Source organism: Xiphophorus hellerii, chromosome 2 (assembly GCF_003331165.1).
Source record: "Xiphophorus hellerii strain 12219 chromosome 2, Xiphophorus_hellerii-4.1, whole genome shotgun sequence".
Taxonomy (NCBI): Eukaryota; Metazoa; Chordata; class Actinopteri; order Cyprinodontiformes; family Poeciliidae; genus Xiphophorus; species Xiphophorus hellerii.
In genome coordinates, this window is record NC_045673.1 from 3,618,116 (window position 1) to 3,637,500 (window position 19,385).

Below are 19,385 nucleotides of genomic sequence, written 5' to 3' on the forward strand. Positions count from 1 at the left end.
GAATAAACCTCCGGACAGCCAGCAGGTATTTTCTGCAGCCATGAAATGTTGTCTCGTTGTTCTTGTCTTTAAACGCCTCGGGCTCGATATCATTCAAACTGTAGCGCTGCAGATCTTCCTCGCTCCTCTTCGTCCCCTTTGTTTTTCCAGTGATGATGTTTTTAATCTTGCTGCTCCACACTTATGTGTGTAATTCTTATAATTCCCATGTTAAATGCAACATAATCACAGTAGCACTAAAAGGCAATTCTGTCCGACCTCAGAAAATGAAAGCAAGAAACGGGCGGGGGAGGGGGGATGACCCTGCTCAGGTTATTGCTTTCTGTTGAGCGTGCGTCAACAACTCTTGAGTTTAATGCGTTCCCGCAGCGCGCCGCGGCTCGCCCGCTCTCCGGGGAAATAAGAGCATGCAGACATTAGGGGATTAAAGACAAGTAGAGGGGGAGAAGTGTTTACATCCACTGTAAGAGGAGAGGACATAATCAATGCTGGACGGGTCATAATGAGTCCAGTCGTGATTTATCAAGCTTTAAAATGACAGAACCGATCCAAACTGTGCTGTAAAACCGGTTCTGACGAGCCAAAATCTCAAAACTGGCTTAATCCAGTTAGAAATATCTAAATTATATCACAATAAATTCTCAGTCAGCAGGTTGTTAAATGTATGGAAGAAGATTAGGGCCAAGAAAATCTTTTTTTCTAAGAAATCTGACTTTAATCTCAGAATTCTCACTTTTTCTCAAAATTTAGATTTTTTTTAAATTGACTTTTTTTTAAATTTTGACTTTTTCAAAATTCAAACTTTTTTTTAATTTGACTTTCTTCAGGATTTAGATTTAATAAGAGAATTGAAATAAGACATTTTTTCCCCATTTTATCAGTGAAATAATCTGCCGGTGGAAATCTTCATCAGTGTTATGGAATTATTGACTTAAGCTTGTTTATCTTCAAGTGTACAAAGATATTTGTACTATTAATTAGGCAAAACATACTTGACAAGATTTTGTATTTTTACAGTTTAATCTTCGTATTTTAATGGAAAACCATATTTAACAACAAAATAAGCTACAATTTCTATTCAAAGGACCTTTTTGATTTACATTTTTAAATAAATAATTATGAACTGCTCCAGTCACATCACCCTCAAAAGACAAATATGAGACTTTAAAGGGAACATCCAATCAACATCTTTTTTACCCCTTAAATACATAATGTTGTGTAATTGGAGTTTCTTGGAGTGCAGAAAAGTTTAATTTGGTCTCTCCTGGTCATTTTGCAATATGTTCCATTTTCTCTATTTCCTATTTCGATTTTGAGCTATTACGCAACAGTATTGCATAATAGCAATACTGCTATTAGTCTTCATTAGCCTTCATTTGTCACTTTGTATAAAACTTCAGTCTATGTAGACTGAAAGTGGATTCACTTTCATGAATCCACCATTTTTATCTCTCTTAGCAATTTTGAAGTTCAAGTTTAAGGAAGCCAAAGCTGCAAGTGGATAAATCAAAACGTTTGATTGTTGGGTGAATTAAACCACCACTATTCTTTACACCATCAGAACCTCTTTGAAGTTCTGGATTAAATTTTATTTTCTTGGAAATGTTCCCACATCTGTGGAGAAAGCCCTCTTTGTTTGTGTGAAAAGTTACGTGAAAGTTAGTTTTTTAGAATTTTATGTGTGCTTAGATATTTGCACTAGAAATTAGACCAAGAATACTTGGTTAGATGTTGTGTTTTTGCAGTGAAATCCTTCCACTTTATAATATACACTGCATTATGTTGGTGCATCTCCTAAAATCCAAATAAAACAAATCTATATTTGAGTTTGGAAGAATGAAAGGCGTATACGCAGCTTTTAAAACAGTTTTATTTAAGACTTTATCCCAACAAAAACAGTGTATAAACCACCGTTTGTCTTCCTCTGGATGCTAAAGCACTTTAATAATTGGTTGAGAGGAGCGATACTTAATATCTTCTGAATATCCACTCTTGCACACGCAGCATTACAATAACATGCGGCATTAGAATATTGGGTTTACAGCCCCGTCGTTTGTCAAGGGGCTCTTTAGGGGCTGTAAAACTGTCTGAGTTCGGGGATTTGTCATCGCCACTAAGGCCTGCTCCTTCTATTAGTCATAAAATATACAGCGGGGGCAAATAAAGGCTGTGATGAAGACGCAGCAGCGAGACGTAGTGAAATATAATGACTGAGTCGCCGAAGCCGATCCACTGAAGTTTGTTGCTTCTTTATACAAAGTGACAAATGAAGGGAGAGAGAAGCAGATCTTCAGCTCGGTTTCCTCCAAAACGGTTTTCTTTCACACACGGCTGCAGAGACGGACAGAGTTTCTATGAAGAAATATGACGCCATTGAAGGCGATGACAACTCCCATCTGACATTTACTAACCTTTTGAGGAGAGAGATGGCGATGGAGGAGAGGAAAGAAAAGAAGGATGGACGGATGAGAAGGTCTGGGAGATGAAAGCGAGCGAGTTTGCATCCTGTTTTTATTTTTTTAGACCCCCGCATTGTGCTCAGCTCCCAGTGAAAGCTTTTGTTGCCATCTTTTTGTGTTTTCAGGTCAGCAGCATACAGATTGGTTTCTAATATTCTGCAGATTTTTACGTTTTTCTTTCTCAGTTTCATCCAGCGGGGAGTCAGGATGTTTTCCCACCTGATAGTCTGGGAAACTCGGTTCGTTTGGGGACTAAAACTGCAACATTTGTTACATTTTCAGCTTCTGCAGTTCTCTTTCACACTGCACTGGGTCAAACAAACCCTCTGAAAAAACTCTTCCCTCCTCGCCTGTGGGGGCGCTGTACCAAGAACCACTGAAGAAGAAACTGAGCACACTGATTGGCGACAGATTTTAGCAGATATAGAATTTCTCTTTTGTCTTTGGTAAAAGACAACGAGCCATTTCTGCTGCTAGTGCTAGTCTCACTTGTTTGTTTTGGTTGTATTTACCCAGAATGCTCTGTGCTGTAGTCCACTTCCTGCTTTTGGAATGGTCTCCGGTCCGCTTGGCGTTCATATATCCCACACCATAGTTCACTTCAACCAAACAGAGACAGAGGTTTGTAGGTGGACCAGAGTTGGCGTTTTTGGTCCAATTGCACATTCACATCTCCCCAAATGAATCGGACTTTCTAGACAAACAAACTGGAGTTGCATTAAAGCGGATTAAACAGGGCTGGTGTGAATGCAACCTAAGAAACAACCAGTTTCACACCTCATAGTCTGGTAGATTCAGCTTGATTGGGAACCAAAGTTGCAACATTTCCAGCTGCTGCGTTTTGCTTTGATCTTGCACTGTAAGGTGTAAAACTCTCTTCTCTCTGCAGCTTTTCTCCTTCGTTTGACAACAAACTGAGCAGCGAAGAAAAAGTCAAGCCAGTTGGTTAGTTTATATCTCAGTTCATTGCTTGGCAGCCATTACACAACTAAAGTAGCTCCTGTTAGCGTAAAAGCCAAGAACTTTAACTGCATTGCTAGCATCACAACTTGCGTCTACTTTCTCTTATTTTTCCTCCTGATCGTTTCTGACTGGATCAAATCGTGAGAAAGTGTCCAGTCTGCTGCCATAATGTGGTTTAATATTTGTATCTTTCATTAGAAAACAGTTTTCAGCTGGATTGCCATGATTGCTAATGTTTTCCTACACTGATTAATTAGCCTTCTACCACAATAAATGCCCATTAGGAAAGACAATGTGCCACCATCTGAGTGATGTCTTCTGTCTGCTTACAGAGATATTCCATTAAAGTAATTAAATATTAAAGATTAATGGCTCCATTATACATGTTTTACATTCACTACCAATCTGAAACACTCTCAAAAGAAGGAAGAACTTCTGGCATCACAAACGGATCACAACACCTTAAACCCGGGTGTCCAGAGTCATTTGTGGCCCTTGGTCTGATTTTGTTACAGTGCATAATTTTCTTATCATGGAAAATGTTAACTACAACTCAAAGTATTCAGATTTTCATAACCAAGGTTTTGTAGGCAGTAGAACCAGAAATTTTTTATTTTCATTTCACCCAAATGAGCTTTTATTTGCTTTATTAAACTTGGCTAAATCTCAGGAAGCGTTTTGAAAGAAAGTGACCCAAATCCAGATCTTATAACTGAAAATAAATTTGTTCAGTCGAGCCCAAAAGAATTCGAAATCGGCCAAAATACCATTTTTTACATTTTGAATCTACGACGAATAACATCCATTGCCTAATCAAAAAAATAAAAAATCTGACCACTTTATTTGCTTGATTATATTTTTATTATTATTTTCTTGGCCTGATTTCATTCAGCAATGAAAAAGTTTGTACACCCCTGGATCAGGAGGAGTTAGCTAACACATGGATGCTGTTTCTGATTCACATAAATCAGGAATGCTTGTGGAGTTAAAGTGGATGAATATCTCATTTCGTGTGTTTTAACCAGTTGCACTCTGGCGGTGACTTGCAGCAGCATCTATCTGGCTAAACGTGCGAACACACCTGGGATGCTGCAGCCACGCCTGGATGCTTCTCTGTGGCGTTGCTGCTTTAATAATCATTTTTAATGAGCTTCATGGCTGATATTCCCTCCAGCGCGAGTCTCTCTTCCTGCATCTGTCTCCTGTCCAAACAAAGCTCAACTTATCTCTGATTCACTGGGAGCAACACTAAGCACCATTACTCTGGTGGTTCAAACACCATTTTGAGGAAATTATGACCTTTGTAAATATTTGTGAAATAATAAACTTATAAAGACACTTTATGAATTTATGAAGTTGCTGTAGTCAATGCAGCTAAATATGAATGGATGGATGGGTTTCTCTAGATCTTGTTCAATCCTGAAAATGTTCTTCAGGTGATGGAAGGCCGACTTTGTAACTGTCTTTATGTGACTCTGAAGGTTCAGGAATTTTAAAGTTACAGGATGTAACTTTTACAAAACTATTTTTCATATTTGTTCCATATTTGTTAAAACTGTCATCATAAGAAGATTGATCTCCTCCACTTAATCCCTGAGCCACTATTCTGAGGAAATGCACCATTCTCGACCAAAAACAACCAGTCAGAGCCAGGAGGCGGTCCTTAGCGCTGTTAATAATCCTCATGTAAGCGATGCTAAATGTGATAATGATGGATAATAACCATTTATCTGCCATTAGCATTCACAACATACTGCTATGACTGATTGACAGCGCTAAGATCCGCCTCCTGGTTCTGATTGGTTGTTTTTGGTCGGCACTCAGAGAAGACAGAAGAGGTAATTTTTTTAACAAATTCTGTCTCATACCATACTGTCACTACATGGTGACAGTTTCAACAAATATGTAAAAAAATATTTTTTATACAAGTTACACACTGCGCCTTTAACGTGTATTTGCCACTAACGTAGACATACTGTGCTCTTAAATAACTTTTTCCATTTAAATCAGTCAGTTGTGATCTATATAAAGTAGAGCTGCAAAGTTTCGGTTTTAATTTCTCATTATTAAAGCTCCACAGACATTTATTTAGCTTCTGGTCTGACTAACTCATTTTTGTGCCGTCTCTTTAAATGCAAATGGCACTTCAAACCACGCCCCCTCCAGGTCACAGAGGATTCCACTCTTCCTCCTTCGGCCATTTTTGTAGTTTGATAACAGAGATACAATTATCCAGCAGAGCAAAAAAATTTCCCCACAAGGTGATAAAAAGATGTGAACAACCGAAGCCTTTACCTGTTCGAGGCAGAAAACATGAATGAACACGTGTTGTAAACAAGCCTCAACATTGTTAGCGATTTAGCTAATCCTAGCGCCAAGAACGTTGCTGAGTCAATTTGCGTCATGTGTTTCTCAAAACAAAATGCTATAAGCAAACTATTTATGTAATAAACACACAGTATGATTCTTTCCTCAAGAAGCTAACAATTAGCACACAGCGCTAACAGTGCTAGCGAAAACAGATTTCTGCCTAAAATGAAGTTTGTTTTTGTCTTAGTGTTTCCTGCTGCTTTGCTGTGTCCGTAGTTTCCATAGACAGAAGAATAAACTGGCAGATTATCTAAAAACATGGAAAAATGTCTTTGAAAAGTGAAATTATCTGCCGGTGGAACTAATAATATTTCATCAATATTAAGAAATTATTTTCTTAAAACAAGCTCTTATTTCTTGCTGAAAAAGTTACTTGTAAGTTAGTTTTGTTTTAATTCAAAAGTGCAAAGATACCTGCACTATAAATTAGTGTAATACTTATATGTTTTTACAGTGTTAATAAACTTGATTAGGCTCCTCAAGATGGACGGATGGATGGATGGATGGATGGATGGACAGATGGATGGATGGATGGACAGATGGATGGATGGACAGATGGATGGATGGATGGATGGATGGATGGATGGATGGATGGACAGATGGATGGATGGACAGATGGATGGATGGACAGATGGATGGATGGATGGATGGGTGTAAAACAGAGAATAATACCAACTGTAAAGCGTTTTTTCCCTGTTTTGCGGCAGAGCGACATCCGGCGTCTGATATCCATCAGTGTCTGTTGTGTTTGCTGCGTGGTGCTAACCTCAGGGAAATCTAATATATTGTATAAATTATGCAGCATTATCTGATTTTTAATTGTTTGTCTACATCCAGGTAACGTGGCTGACCTTTTTAAGGTGGTCGTGATTTATGAGGCTGCAGCGGATAATTACTGCTGAGATGAAGTGAATAATTTATCTGGTTTTTGGAGACCAAAGGCGAAGCGAAGGAGCAGATACGTTTATGTCATATTTATTTGTGCGGATCTTAATCACTGCTGAGACTCTGAAGGAGCATCACACTATAAAGTCTCTGTACTGAAGCAAGCCGGAAAATCGCATTCACAGATTTTATTTTGATACATTTAAGTCAAACATTCGTTCTTTGGGGTTCAAAGTTAAATGAAGACGAAACACAGATAAAACTGAACTTAAGACATTATTGTTGAAAAATTCAAAAACGTCATTATATTATTTTGTTATTTCTTGTAAGGAGCTTGGTTTAGGTCAGTCTTTCCTTAATACTGATTTTTAAAAAGTACTAGTTCAGTTTTCAAACAAAACGTTGTTTCTCCGCCATTAGTACATTAAACAGCGCGTTCATGAGCTTGATTAACAGCACTAAGACCCTCCTCCTGGATCTGATTGGCTGTTTTTCTTCTGTAGTGATGTATTTCTTGAGGGAGGAGGTGGAGGAGATCAATCTTTTCACAGATTATGTGTCTAATAACAAACTGTCACAACATGGTGACAGTTTTAGTAAATATGGAAAAAAAATTATTCTTTATAAAAGTTACATACTTTAGCTTTAAGTTAACATCCTAGTTCCTACAGAAAAAAGGAAAATTATGAAGTATTTCCAAGTGTTTTTGTAAAATCCACTGTTGGAAATCTAAAAATCTATACTCAGCCAGGTTTTAACTAGACCCTGGAGCAATGAAAGTATTTTTAAAGGGGCAGTGCCATGTAAAATCAACTTAAAAAAAACTTTACATAAACCTGGAGTGTTGCCTTGATTCATTCCTTTAATCTCCATGGCAACCATTCACCTGGTTGGATGTAGCTTCGCCTTCAAGGGGCTTCGGTTTGCAACTCAGCTCCTTCAGACTAGCCAGCAGCAATTAGCAAACACCTGGTGGAACTGTTGGGCTGATTATAGGAGCTACTTCTCAGAACAACACTGGTAAAAAAGTTGCTAAAGGGTTAATAGAGGAGCCATGTTGTGATGACTTCCTGAAGGCGGAGCTTCAGAAAGAGCAGGAGCTTCTTAAAGCGACAGAGTCCAAATTTTAAATTACAAAGTCAAAATTCCTTTAAGTCATATTTGATATTTCTAGCTTTTTAACAACTGAAGCTAACATGTTTACTTGATTATGCTTGAAAATGTTTGGAAAACCGGTGATGCTGCTGCTTTAACGTTTTATTTCATCTCTGTAAACTTTTAACAGCTCAGTTTTCTTTTCTCTCCGGTTTTCTGCCTTTTTCTTTGTTCATTTTTCCGGCCAGCAGGCTGCCTGACAGCCGGAGCGTTTAACCTTGAAAATATGAAACATCTTCATCTTTTCCTCACATCGTTTTCTTCATTCCCTCCTCGCTGCAAACGTTCCTCTACTTCCGTTTAACCACGTTTTCTCCTGCTCTTCATCGCTTGTTTCTCCTCCTCCTCTTCCTCGCTAAGTGATGAAGTCGTGTTTTTACGTGAACTGACAGAGTAAAGAGCGGCATAAAGGTTACGCCGGTTTCCTCTGTGACTTCTCACACACACACACACACACACACCCACACACACACACACACCGCCTCATATTTGATCGCTCGGCACTTCGAGGCCGGTCGTCCCAGTGGGTTCAGCTCCATTACTGCCACTTTATACTGGGATCTTCCCAGTGGAAGGTGGTGAAATCCAAAACCAGACGAGAATTTGGAATAATTGAGGAAAAAAACAAAGTTCTGTATCTGGAAAGGTTTTCCTGTTCTGGAAAGTTTGATAAAATATCAGTATTTATAAACTCTCTTCAGTGTTTTTTCTTGTTTCCTTCCTCCTAAGATTTTTGACTTTTCAAACTCTGAATGTTCTACAGTTTTTTCAACAAAAAAAATTTCTTAAGTCAATCTCAAAATTTAAGTGTTTTGGTGGATTTTTTTACTTTTCAGTCTGATCTCAAAATTTCAGAGTTTTTTTCCAGCAGATTTTTGACTTTTCAAACTCTGGAATTTACACATTTTTAAAAAAATAAAAATTAACTAATCTCGGGATTTGTGACTTTACTGTGAATTTACTGCTTTCTCTACAATGTCCTCCGTATGCTATACAGAGAACCAGCGGAAAATGTAACAACTGTCTCTTCGTAAATCTGCAGATGACAGAGAGAGAAACTCTGTTTTTCCATAATCTGCCTCCTTGTCAGTCACTCTGAACCGATGCTTATTTGTCAGCTGTCACATAAAATTCACAGAAGAATGCAGGAGACTCTGCAAAATGCATTAAAAGCCAGAACGTGTGTATAAAGCCCTGCAGTCGGAGGATGGAGCCGTTCTGGTGACGGCCTGTCGATCGCGCTAATGAAAGAAACTCAGAGCTGTTCTCCTCCATTCTGTCTGTCAGGCGCGTTTATAAGAGACGCATCGAGTCGCCGATCCTCTGCTGGGATTCAGATGCAGGCTCCACATTTAACAAAGAGGCTCTTCAACAAATTGAGTTTTAGAAGAAGACGCAGCTGAACGTGTTTCTCTTATTGCTTTCTCGGTTTTGAAGTCAATCTTTGGTGAGATCAGATGTGAAAAGTGACGCTGGTCCCCCTGAGAATCACAGCAGATTAGATTATTTCAGAAGATTGCTCCAACCGACATTAAACAGCTTCTTGTTGTTTAGTCAGAAACTTTTGAGGCTTTTTTTAAACCTTGTAGTAAGGGTGTTCAAAGTGGGGCCTACGGGCCATTCGGGGCACCTGGACTGATTCTGTGCAGACCAAAATTCAAGAATAAATTAAATAAATTAGAATAAAACTACAACTATTAAATCAAAATGTACTCACAAAAATGTGTCTCTGTTTACATATTTTAGGCCAAAAAACCTCCCTAATGTTTAGTGACAACTGACGGGGCACTAAGTTGTTACCTAGCAACCCCAGCAGAGTTCCACCCGGTAACCAAACGGAGCTGCAACATGTTTGGTCAACTGGTTTTACCCCTGTGTGCTCTATACAATGGCTGCTGGAAAAGACAAGTGTTTTGTTGTTGACTTACCATCCAGAAACCACTTATTGCATTCTTGTTGGTTTTGCAGGAGGTTCCACATCTGCTTTTCGAAGATGTACAGTTGAATAATTGCTCATCTGTTTACAGCCATTTTCAAGGCAAGTGTAAACATTGAGTTGGGGGGGCGTGGTCAGCAGCAGCTTATAAGAATTTAAAGGGTGTATTCATACCAGTACTGATTGGTCCACTTTACTTGAACTCCTGTCCGTTTGTCCAGAAAGACCGGTTTGTTTGGGGAGGTGTGAATACGTCAAACTTTGATTTGGACCAAAAAATCAAACTCTGGTCCACCTAAAAACTTGGGTTTGGTTGAAGTGAACTCTGGTGTGGTTTGAATGCATATGTGAACACCAACTGGACCAGAGGCTGCTCCAAAAGCAGGTAGTGGAGTACAGCACAATGCATTCTGGGTAAATACAACTGAAACAAAAGCACTGGCTACTTAGCTAATGGCTCATGGTCTTTTATCAACAACAAAAATAAATCTTACAAACGCTGAAATCTGACTTCTACTCCAGTTTTCTTTACATTTTGTGAAGAGGGAAGTTGCGCTCAGTGTCTTCAGAGGGTTTTGTGTCATTTCCTTCAGTGGTTCTTGGTACAGCGCCCCCACAGGCGAGGAGGGGAACAGGTTTTTCAAATGGCTGAAAATATAACAAATATTGCAGTTTTGGTCCCAAATCAAACTGAATCTATAGGTCATTACATCCTCACACAGTTCAATCAAAAAGGAGCTCAAAATAGGCAGGAAATCTCATTTTCTATGAATGTTTGTGCAAAACGGGCACAATAAAAAACAAGGAAGTTCAAGGAAGCATAATAGATCGCCTTTGTTTTTGTAAACTGTCTCATTAGTGTCACAATCACACATGTCTACTGCATGGAGCCCCGAAGGACCCTAAACTCTCAGAAAGGTTCAGTATGACGCTGTGAGCAGAGGCCTGGTCGGCGCCAGGTATTTCTGTCAGTGTGTGTTATGTGAAACAGAGTCTAATGTGTTTATAATTGACTCCAGCTCCAGCAGATTGGCTCAGTGGGCAACAGATGCCACAGTTGATGCTGCGCTGACACACAAACACAACGCCCTGCTTTCAGAGCATGGCGTTACTAACTGTAAGGGTGTGTGTGTTTCTCCCGCTCCTGTTTTTCTTCAGCTGTGTGTGTGCGCATACAGCGTAGTGGTCTTTATTCGTTTCCAGCTTCTGCTGTGATTAATCTAATTTGTTTCTCTGGAGCAGATTGTCTGTACTGCTGCAGAAGAACAGACGAGGGAAACAATGTTTTGGACTCAAACTTGGGATTGTGTTCAAGATTCACAATTCAGCTCCATATGCTGAACGTAAGATCCAGGGACGGAGCTGGACTTTCAGATGTGTTGCTAGGTTCTGTTTTTAGTGTCACTAACGACATTTATGTGTCCCACAACTCAAAGCGTTATGGGTCTCATTTTTCTTTTGTCAGTTTAGATCTGTGTCTGTGTGTTTTGTGTCCCCTGAAGGTGTTTCTATTTGAGTCCACAGAGGAAACATGAGGTTGAAATCGGACGTGAATGTCATTTTTATGATAAACAAATGAAAAAAAAAGACTAAAATTTGAGTTTGACTTAAACTTCTTCAATAAATTAATGCTAGCTGTTCAGCTGGTTAACATAAAATTTAAATATATGCATCATCTTAAAAGTCACAATACTGTAGTCAAATACAACTGACACATTTCAAGCATTTTATTAATTAAAAATAAAAGAGAACATTTTGATTTTTGCCAGAGAGAACAATCTTTTCTTTAAGCACAATTTTGTTAACTTACCTAATTTTCAGGCAAAGAAATTTTCTAAATTATATTTTGTGTTTTACTGACATGCAGATATAACTTACAAATTAGAAGGTACAGTAAAGCATAATTCAGTGAATTTAGATTGGAAATTATTTCATTATTCTTCCATGGACAAAGTTTTCTTCTCATTATTCATTGTCACTAATATATAACGGTAATGTTAGCATTAGCATGCTAATTGTATCATGTACTGAGGAATCACAGTAAACCAAACCAAACAAAAAAAATTATGTGAATGTCTTTTTTATATTCATTTGTTGATAATGCACTAAAAACATTTTTTGTTGATTTTTGTGCTTTGATCAGAAGCAAAAGAATCATGAGATACGTTTACATCTGTATTCAAAAATATAAAACTGAAGTTTTTCTTTTATCATATTCTTAACTTAATGCAGGTATGTCTTAAGTGGTTTAATGCTACTATTAGCAAAAATGTATTTATTCTGTTAGTGCTAGTATGCTTGATCAGATTCTGCTTATGTTAGCTTGCTACGACAGACGTTAGCATCTTCTGGGTTTGATCTAGTTTTCTACAAATTAAACAAATTGAAACTAGGTTGGTAAAAAAACATTTACCAAATCCAGCAAGTTTACTCTAAAATGTTTGATATGTATAGTTTGATGCTGATGTTAACCGGGTTTTTGACCTAGCATTAGCATGCTAACATCAATGCTGCAGGTGTTTTCAGACAATTTGTTGCCTTATTTGAACCTGAAAAATGTAAATTAAAATTTGTTTGCAAACTGTTATGATAACAACAGTAAAGATGCTAAATGTGGCCTAAAATGCAATATATTAAAAAGATGCTTTTCAAATGAGTGGACACATGCTACTATGCTAAAAAGCAACATAGCACTTAGCATTTCACTGTTTTCAATGGGTAATATCAATATTTTTATGTAACACTGACACTGTAATATAGTTTCAGCTTTGGTTAATTATTTTTGTAAGAAATGTTTTTAAAAATTAACACCTGGTTTGTCCCAATATGTCTGTGTTTTTTGTCGTTTATAGCGTTTTATTGGGCCCATATGGAAGTCTTCTGTGTTGAAATAATTAGAAACTTTTCTCCTTAATCTGTTCGTTGTGTTTTCGTTCCCTTTTGCAGGTTTGCTGTCTGTTTCCATGGCGATAGTCTTTTACGCCAAACACTCAGTCAGCTTTGATGACCTTATTTTCATTTATCTTAATTCTTTATTGAACCTTTGATGTTTCCGCGTTGACCCATTACCTAAATGAAGCTCATATTGCAATAAAAAGCACTCAGACTAACAAACATGAATATTTGTTGGTATTTTTTCCACCATCAAACACAAACGAGCGATTTCTTTCTCCCATAAACATTCCTGTTATAATCAGATTATTGCCTCTACATGTTTGAAATGAGCCGTTGGTTTGCTGATGTTCAAATCTGTCAGGAAAACATTTTGGGTTTATTACAATTTTGATTAAAAGAGACTGATTGGTCATTTTTTAACACAGTTCATTCAATATTAAACACAATAACCAAACTTCAAAACTTTCTCTAGTACCTGTTTTTCCCCCTTTTCATTTATTTTACCTGTGTTCTCTATTCCTTTCGTGGCGACACCCTACACTTCTGTACAAGTTGCATTTTAATAGAAATATATTGTTTATGAACTGAGGATCATAATTGGATTTCACCTCCTCTCTCTGACTTCATTAGTATTGACCCGTCTCTCAGTGATGATGTCACAGGCGGCTGCTGTTGGCAGGCCAATGATTTGAAGTTGAAATTGGGTTTTAGTTAACGAAATCCTGAAATACACACGCACACACACACACACACTTTCTACCACCATCCTGTCTTTTTTTTAATCATTTTTACTCTTAGTTTGATAAGAAAATGTTTAAATCACAACATTTATCTGTACAAAGTGGATAGTTTCAATGAAAACTAAATAGTGTGGCTTTCTTCCACCAATGTGTTTCCATTGTCAGGCTTGTTTATTTTGTCCAGTTTGAATCCACATCATCAGGTAACTCCAGGTGTTTCTTCAACTGTTTACTCCAGCGGTTTTATTTGTTGTTTATTTTGAATTACCTCATTTAAAGAGATATTTAAATATAACTATTTGTATGTAAAAATGCTGTTTTATTGCCATTAGTGTCTAAAAAACTTTTTAAAGGTGAATTTCTGCAACATTTCCAACTGATAATTAAGGCTGAAATAGCATACATCATGTAAATTTTGTCCACATGTTGACAATAACACTAGATAATGTAAATATTGGTAACCTAACACTTAAAATCATATTATTTAACAAAACAAATTATTGACAGTATTTTTTAAGTAAAAAATCTTGAGGGCTAACAGTAAAAATGCTAAGAAAAGCAAAAAAAAATGAAACATGATCATGGATTAACATCCATTATGCTGTTTATAACGTAATGATTAATAAGCTATCAATTTAAAACAAATAAACCATATTATACTTATTTCATGATTAGCTTTTTGCGTCTTTTCAGAAGAAAGAACAAGATATGAATTAATTTAGCTTTATTTTGCTAAGTTTATTAAATCAGCAAAAGCCACTGGATGTTTTTGTTCCTTATTACTAATAAATCAAATTAAAGACCTGGATGAATACTTTGTGTCTTGTTTCTTTTTTGAACATCACTGAAAAGTTCAAGTTCAGGTTATTCTTGAATTGTGAGCAAGGGCCGACCAAATTCATTTGAGGGCCACAAATGGCCCGCTGCCCGCCCTTTGGACACTGCTGAGCTTAACAGTGACCCCTGCAGGTCGTATATCAACGTAATATTTTCTTGCTTCATACATTCACTTGATATGATGCAAAAAAGAGGAAGACAAAAATAAATACTTTAAAATAAATAACAATGTGAGAAAATATTACCATTTAAATACCAGATTCCATTATTATTTGTTTATAATTAGTTTTTCTACATGTCCACCACTCAGCATCTGTTGTTCTCCAGTAAAACAAAGAAATAGAGCGCATGATATATCCTTACCCATAGATACATATTTTTTAAAAACAAATGAATGCATGAGCAAATGTGCAAATAACTGTGTCATTATGTATTTGTCTTTCAGAGTCTAAGATGTGTTGCAGCAGTGATAAATGTATGCAATATGTGTGCATGCCAGAGGGCCTCCATCAGCGGCGTATGAAAACTCGCTTCAGCGTGATTCATTAGGAAGAGAGAAAAAAAGAAGAAGAATTATGAGATAAAGAAGAGAAGAATGAGGACAGAGTTTTAGATGTAAAAGTAACTGAAATTCATTTTTAAAGTCTTCTGAGTAAAGCAAAAATGAAAATACAGATTGCTACAAAGAAGTTACTAATAATAAGAGCAGTTTAAATCAAACCGAAGCACAAACTGTCGATTATTAATCAAAATTCAATAATTATCATGGATCAAAGTTCTTCTTACCTCAAACAAAACCTTGTAATCAAACTCCAGTCCGTTTCCTTAGAAGGTCTGGTTTGTTTGGTGAGTAACAGAATTAAAAGATCAAATTGGTCTGCCTAGAAACCTCCATCACAGTTTGGTTGAAATGAACTCTGGTGCACTTCCAATGGAAATGTGAATGCCAAGTGGACCGGAGACTGCTCCAAAAGCAGGAAGTGAACTAAAGCACAGAGCATTCTGGGTAAATACAACCAAAACAAACATGCTGGGAGGTATGGCTCCTGGTCTTTTGCCAAAGATGAAGCAGAAATCCTACAAATGCTTAAATTTGATTAAAAAATTTTTGTTTGCATTCTTCAGAGGTTTCCATGTCATTTTCTTCAGTGGTTCTTGGTGCAGCGCCCCCACAGGCCAGGAGGGGAACAGGTTTTTCAAACGGTTTGGTTGCTTTGACACAGTGCAGTGTGAAAGTGACCCAAAAAATGTAACAAATTTAGCAATTTTGGCCTCCAATGGGACCAAATCTACTGGACTACTAATCTGTGAATATCTGTGTGTAAATCTCTTTTATTGACGTCTCCCTGTTGTCTTTGTTTAATCCGTGGATTGAAACATCTTTTTCATATTGTAAGAAAGATGTTGTACTATCATAAATAAATCTTTTCCGTGCGTCACTGAACAGCACATAGAGGGTAAAACCAACTGCTGGGTTGCTAGGTAACGGGGCAGGGCTGGCTGTGGTTGCTAGGTAACGGCGAACTGAATGTGGAATGTGACGTAACATTCTGGAGGTTTTTGAAACGGCTCACTTTCATTGCCAAAAAAACAGCTTGGTGTTTAGTTGTTTTTTTGTTTTTAGAGGAAGTAGAAACCAAAATGAAGGTATACAAACATCCATAACTAGTCTCTTTTAAAGGTCTTTACTAACAGAAGGTGCTTTTAATTCGACAAACGAGCTTCATTGGAACAAATACTCTTAATTGCCTGAAAATGATTGAATGTAAAATGAGGAAGTAAATGTCTGAACCCTTTTGGCTTGAATTTAATGCATTGAAACATTGAGACTCAAGCTTGAGGCGGACAGATCATCATGTTTGTTGACCGGAAGCTATCCGACTTGTTTTTGCTAGACTGCAATTTGATAAGAAATAATACCTTGTGTGTGTGTGTGTGGGTGTGTGTGTGTGTGTGTGTGTGTTCATCAGCGACAGGTCTGTTTCCAGGTTGGTGGCGTCGCCCGGCCTGGGCCCCATTACCGCCCTGTCAAACCAGCTCACATCCGCCACAGGACAAACAGATCCACCAACACATTTAGGAGCCGACAGACAAACAAAAAGTGAGCGAAACGAGTTGAACTCGCTCACTTTTCCTCCCTATCAATGTGTGTGTGTGTGTGTGTGTGTGGTAAACCTCACTCCGATTTGTTGGTGCGGATTAGACACAACGGCTCATCAGTTAGCGCTTAGCGCCACACCCACACTCCTTCGGCTGCAATCGGTTAGACTCCCTGAGGTTCATTTGGAGCTAGCTGATTCTTTCAAAGGTCATTAACCACACTTTACACACACACACACACACATACACACACAGTTTCAGCACAGATTAAAACCTGAAAACACACAAACACTCTCAAACTTCCACACCATTAGGCTCTTGAACCAGGCGAAGGACGTGTCAACTGCTAACGCGAGAAATTAATTCCAGACAAAACACTCGTCGGTTTGCTAATCAGGGAGGTATTTAAGTGTTTAGTTTAAATCCTAATATATTATATTCAGGTGCAGAATTAAATCACTCTTCTTTGTTTCTAAGGAGGAAAAGACACGATGTCCTCCAGGGGCATATTTGGGTTTTTTGTTCTCAACAATAACACTGGAAGTTCTATAAAACCTGAATAAACCCAGATTTTCTGTTTGGTTGTAAATTGATTTTTCACGTGCCGTCACGTCGCAGCCCAATATCAGGGCTGAGAAATGTTTCCGTTGCCATGGCGAGATCAGACTTGGCTGGAGAAAGGACACTTCGCCATCGGCTGCAGGCTCCAACAGGATGAACCACAGAAGAGGAAGTGAGGCAATAAAATCAAAACTGCAACACTTCTGCAAATTGCTTCATGCATTTCTTCTGTTTGGTTTTTATTCTAAGTAAACACAGAAGAATTTGTACGTAAAGCAAAGTACTCCGTGAAAATTTAACATTTCAATTAATTCTTAAAAGACCAATTTTGACTCCAATTAAAATTCATAACCTCGTTCCATTCTTGATATTTATGTTTTGTGATGTAATTTCTAGTATTTGAAAACTTTCTTGACTACATTTTACTGGAACCAGATTCTTACATTCACCGAAAAAAAAAACAACAGATTTTTTTTCTCACTATCTGAAGTTAAATCCGACCAAACTTCTCCTGTTTTATGTTAGTTAAAATCACCAAAATTATTCATATTTTCTAAATGCCAGAAAGCATTTTGGAGATTTTGTTGTAGCTAGAAGACGAAGCTAGGTCCAACCAGGTGTTTTGCTCTGCTGAATGGTTGCCATGGAGATTAGATGATTTCTCAAACACGGATGAAGGAATCAAAGCGACACTCCAGGTGTGGTTTTGATGAGAGAATAACATTACAACATGATGGAAAACTCAAAAAAGTTGATTTTACTCACAGTTATCCCTGATACTGACTAAATGTATGTACACTGCAAAAACACAAAATCGTGCCAAGTCATTTTGGTCGAGTTTCTAGTGAAAATATCTTAGTGCAGTTGGAATAAGAGAAAACTAACTTACAAGATATTGGAGCTAGTTTTAAATCAGTCCTTTCTTAATATTAATGAAAAAGTTCTGGTTGCACTTGCAGATTATTTCACTAAAATTTATTATTATAAGTGAAATAATCTGTCATTCCAATAAGTACTGGTTTAAAATCAATATTAGTAAATCACTGACTTAAAACAAGCTCATATTTCTTGTTGAAAAGTTATTTTAAAGTTAATTTTGTCTTATTTCAGGTCTGCTAAGATATTCGCACTAGAAACTCGACCAACATGCTTTTGCAGTGCAAACTTCTGAATTCAAAGAAAGTTACGGAAAAAATTCTTTAAAATTTTCTTACCAAGTTTTGTGGCATTTAGCAAATAGAAATAAGTTTGTTAATTCTGCCTGAACTAAAACAAAAAAGTTTGTTTTTGATTTAACTTCAGACAGTGAGAAAAAAATATATTTTTATTCAGTTTATGTAAAGAGTAAGGAACATGCAGATGCTGAAACCAGATGTTAAGTTCAATATAAATAAATAAATTTGACATTGAATGATCTGAAACATCCGGAGGAACAAAAACACAACTTCTCCTTCTTCTAAAACTGAATAATGTTCATTTTCATCTTCACTGCAGCTGTTATAAGCTGAATTCATGTCGACGATTCTTGTCTTCATGTACTCATAGAGCTTTACTTATTCAGTTTTCAGTTTTATATCCTGCACGTTTACACACGTCAGCGTGAGCTCAAACGTCTTTTAATGATGGACTCGACCTTTTCATAGTTCGCTCTGTCTGCAGTGAAAAAACATCCTTGGATTGAGCTCTAAATGAGAGAAAAACCTTCACCGGGTTGAGCTCAGAGGTTTATAGGAATAAAGTTTTACAAAGTGAAAACATGTGAAAACCTACAAGGGCGAATTCCACCTACTGACGAATTCAAAGTTGAAAGTCTGTGCAAGGTTTCCTGACAAAGGCCGTTAATGTGTCACACAGCACATCAATGTCCAAAGGAGGAAAATTAATGCGACACGCATTTATGAAAAGCTTCTGAAAAAAGTCCTAGAAGTTGTAACTCTTAAACTGGAAAGAAAAGTTACCCAGTTAGATGAATTTTCAGAAAAGGACGAAGAATGTGGAGAAAGAAGACAGAGAGACAAAGGCATTACCTCCCATTTTCCTCAGCAGATGACAAGGGTAAAATAATTATTATCACACAAACAATAATCCGTCTTTCCTGCGCCGTCTCCCCGTAGTCGCATCCATAGCTGCAGGCAGATAATATACTGGACTGCCTGAGATGCATTTGAATATTTCTTTGGCAGGAAATCACATTACTGGCTATTAAAAAGTAATTATTTGTACATAAATTCCCTGCAAGTTTGAGCCTAGACTTGGCAGATGCTTGTGTGTTTCGTTATGCGTGTGTGTGTGTGTGTGTGTGTGTGTGTGTGGGTGGGCGTGCGCGTGTGTGTGTTTGAGTTCAATGCTAAGGCAGTTAGTGTGTGAGGCGTTGTGGTGTTGTGTTTATTAAAAATGCAGACAGCCTCTCCATCATCAGCAGCGAACACACACACACACACACACTGTGTCAACGAAACTATATTTCACAGGGCGCATGATAAT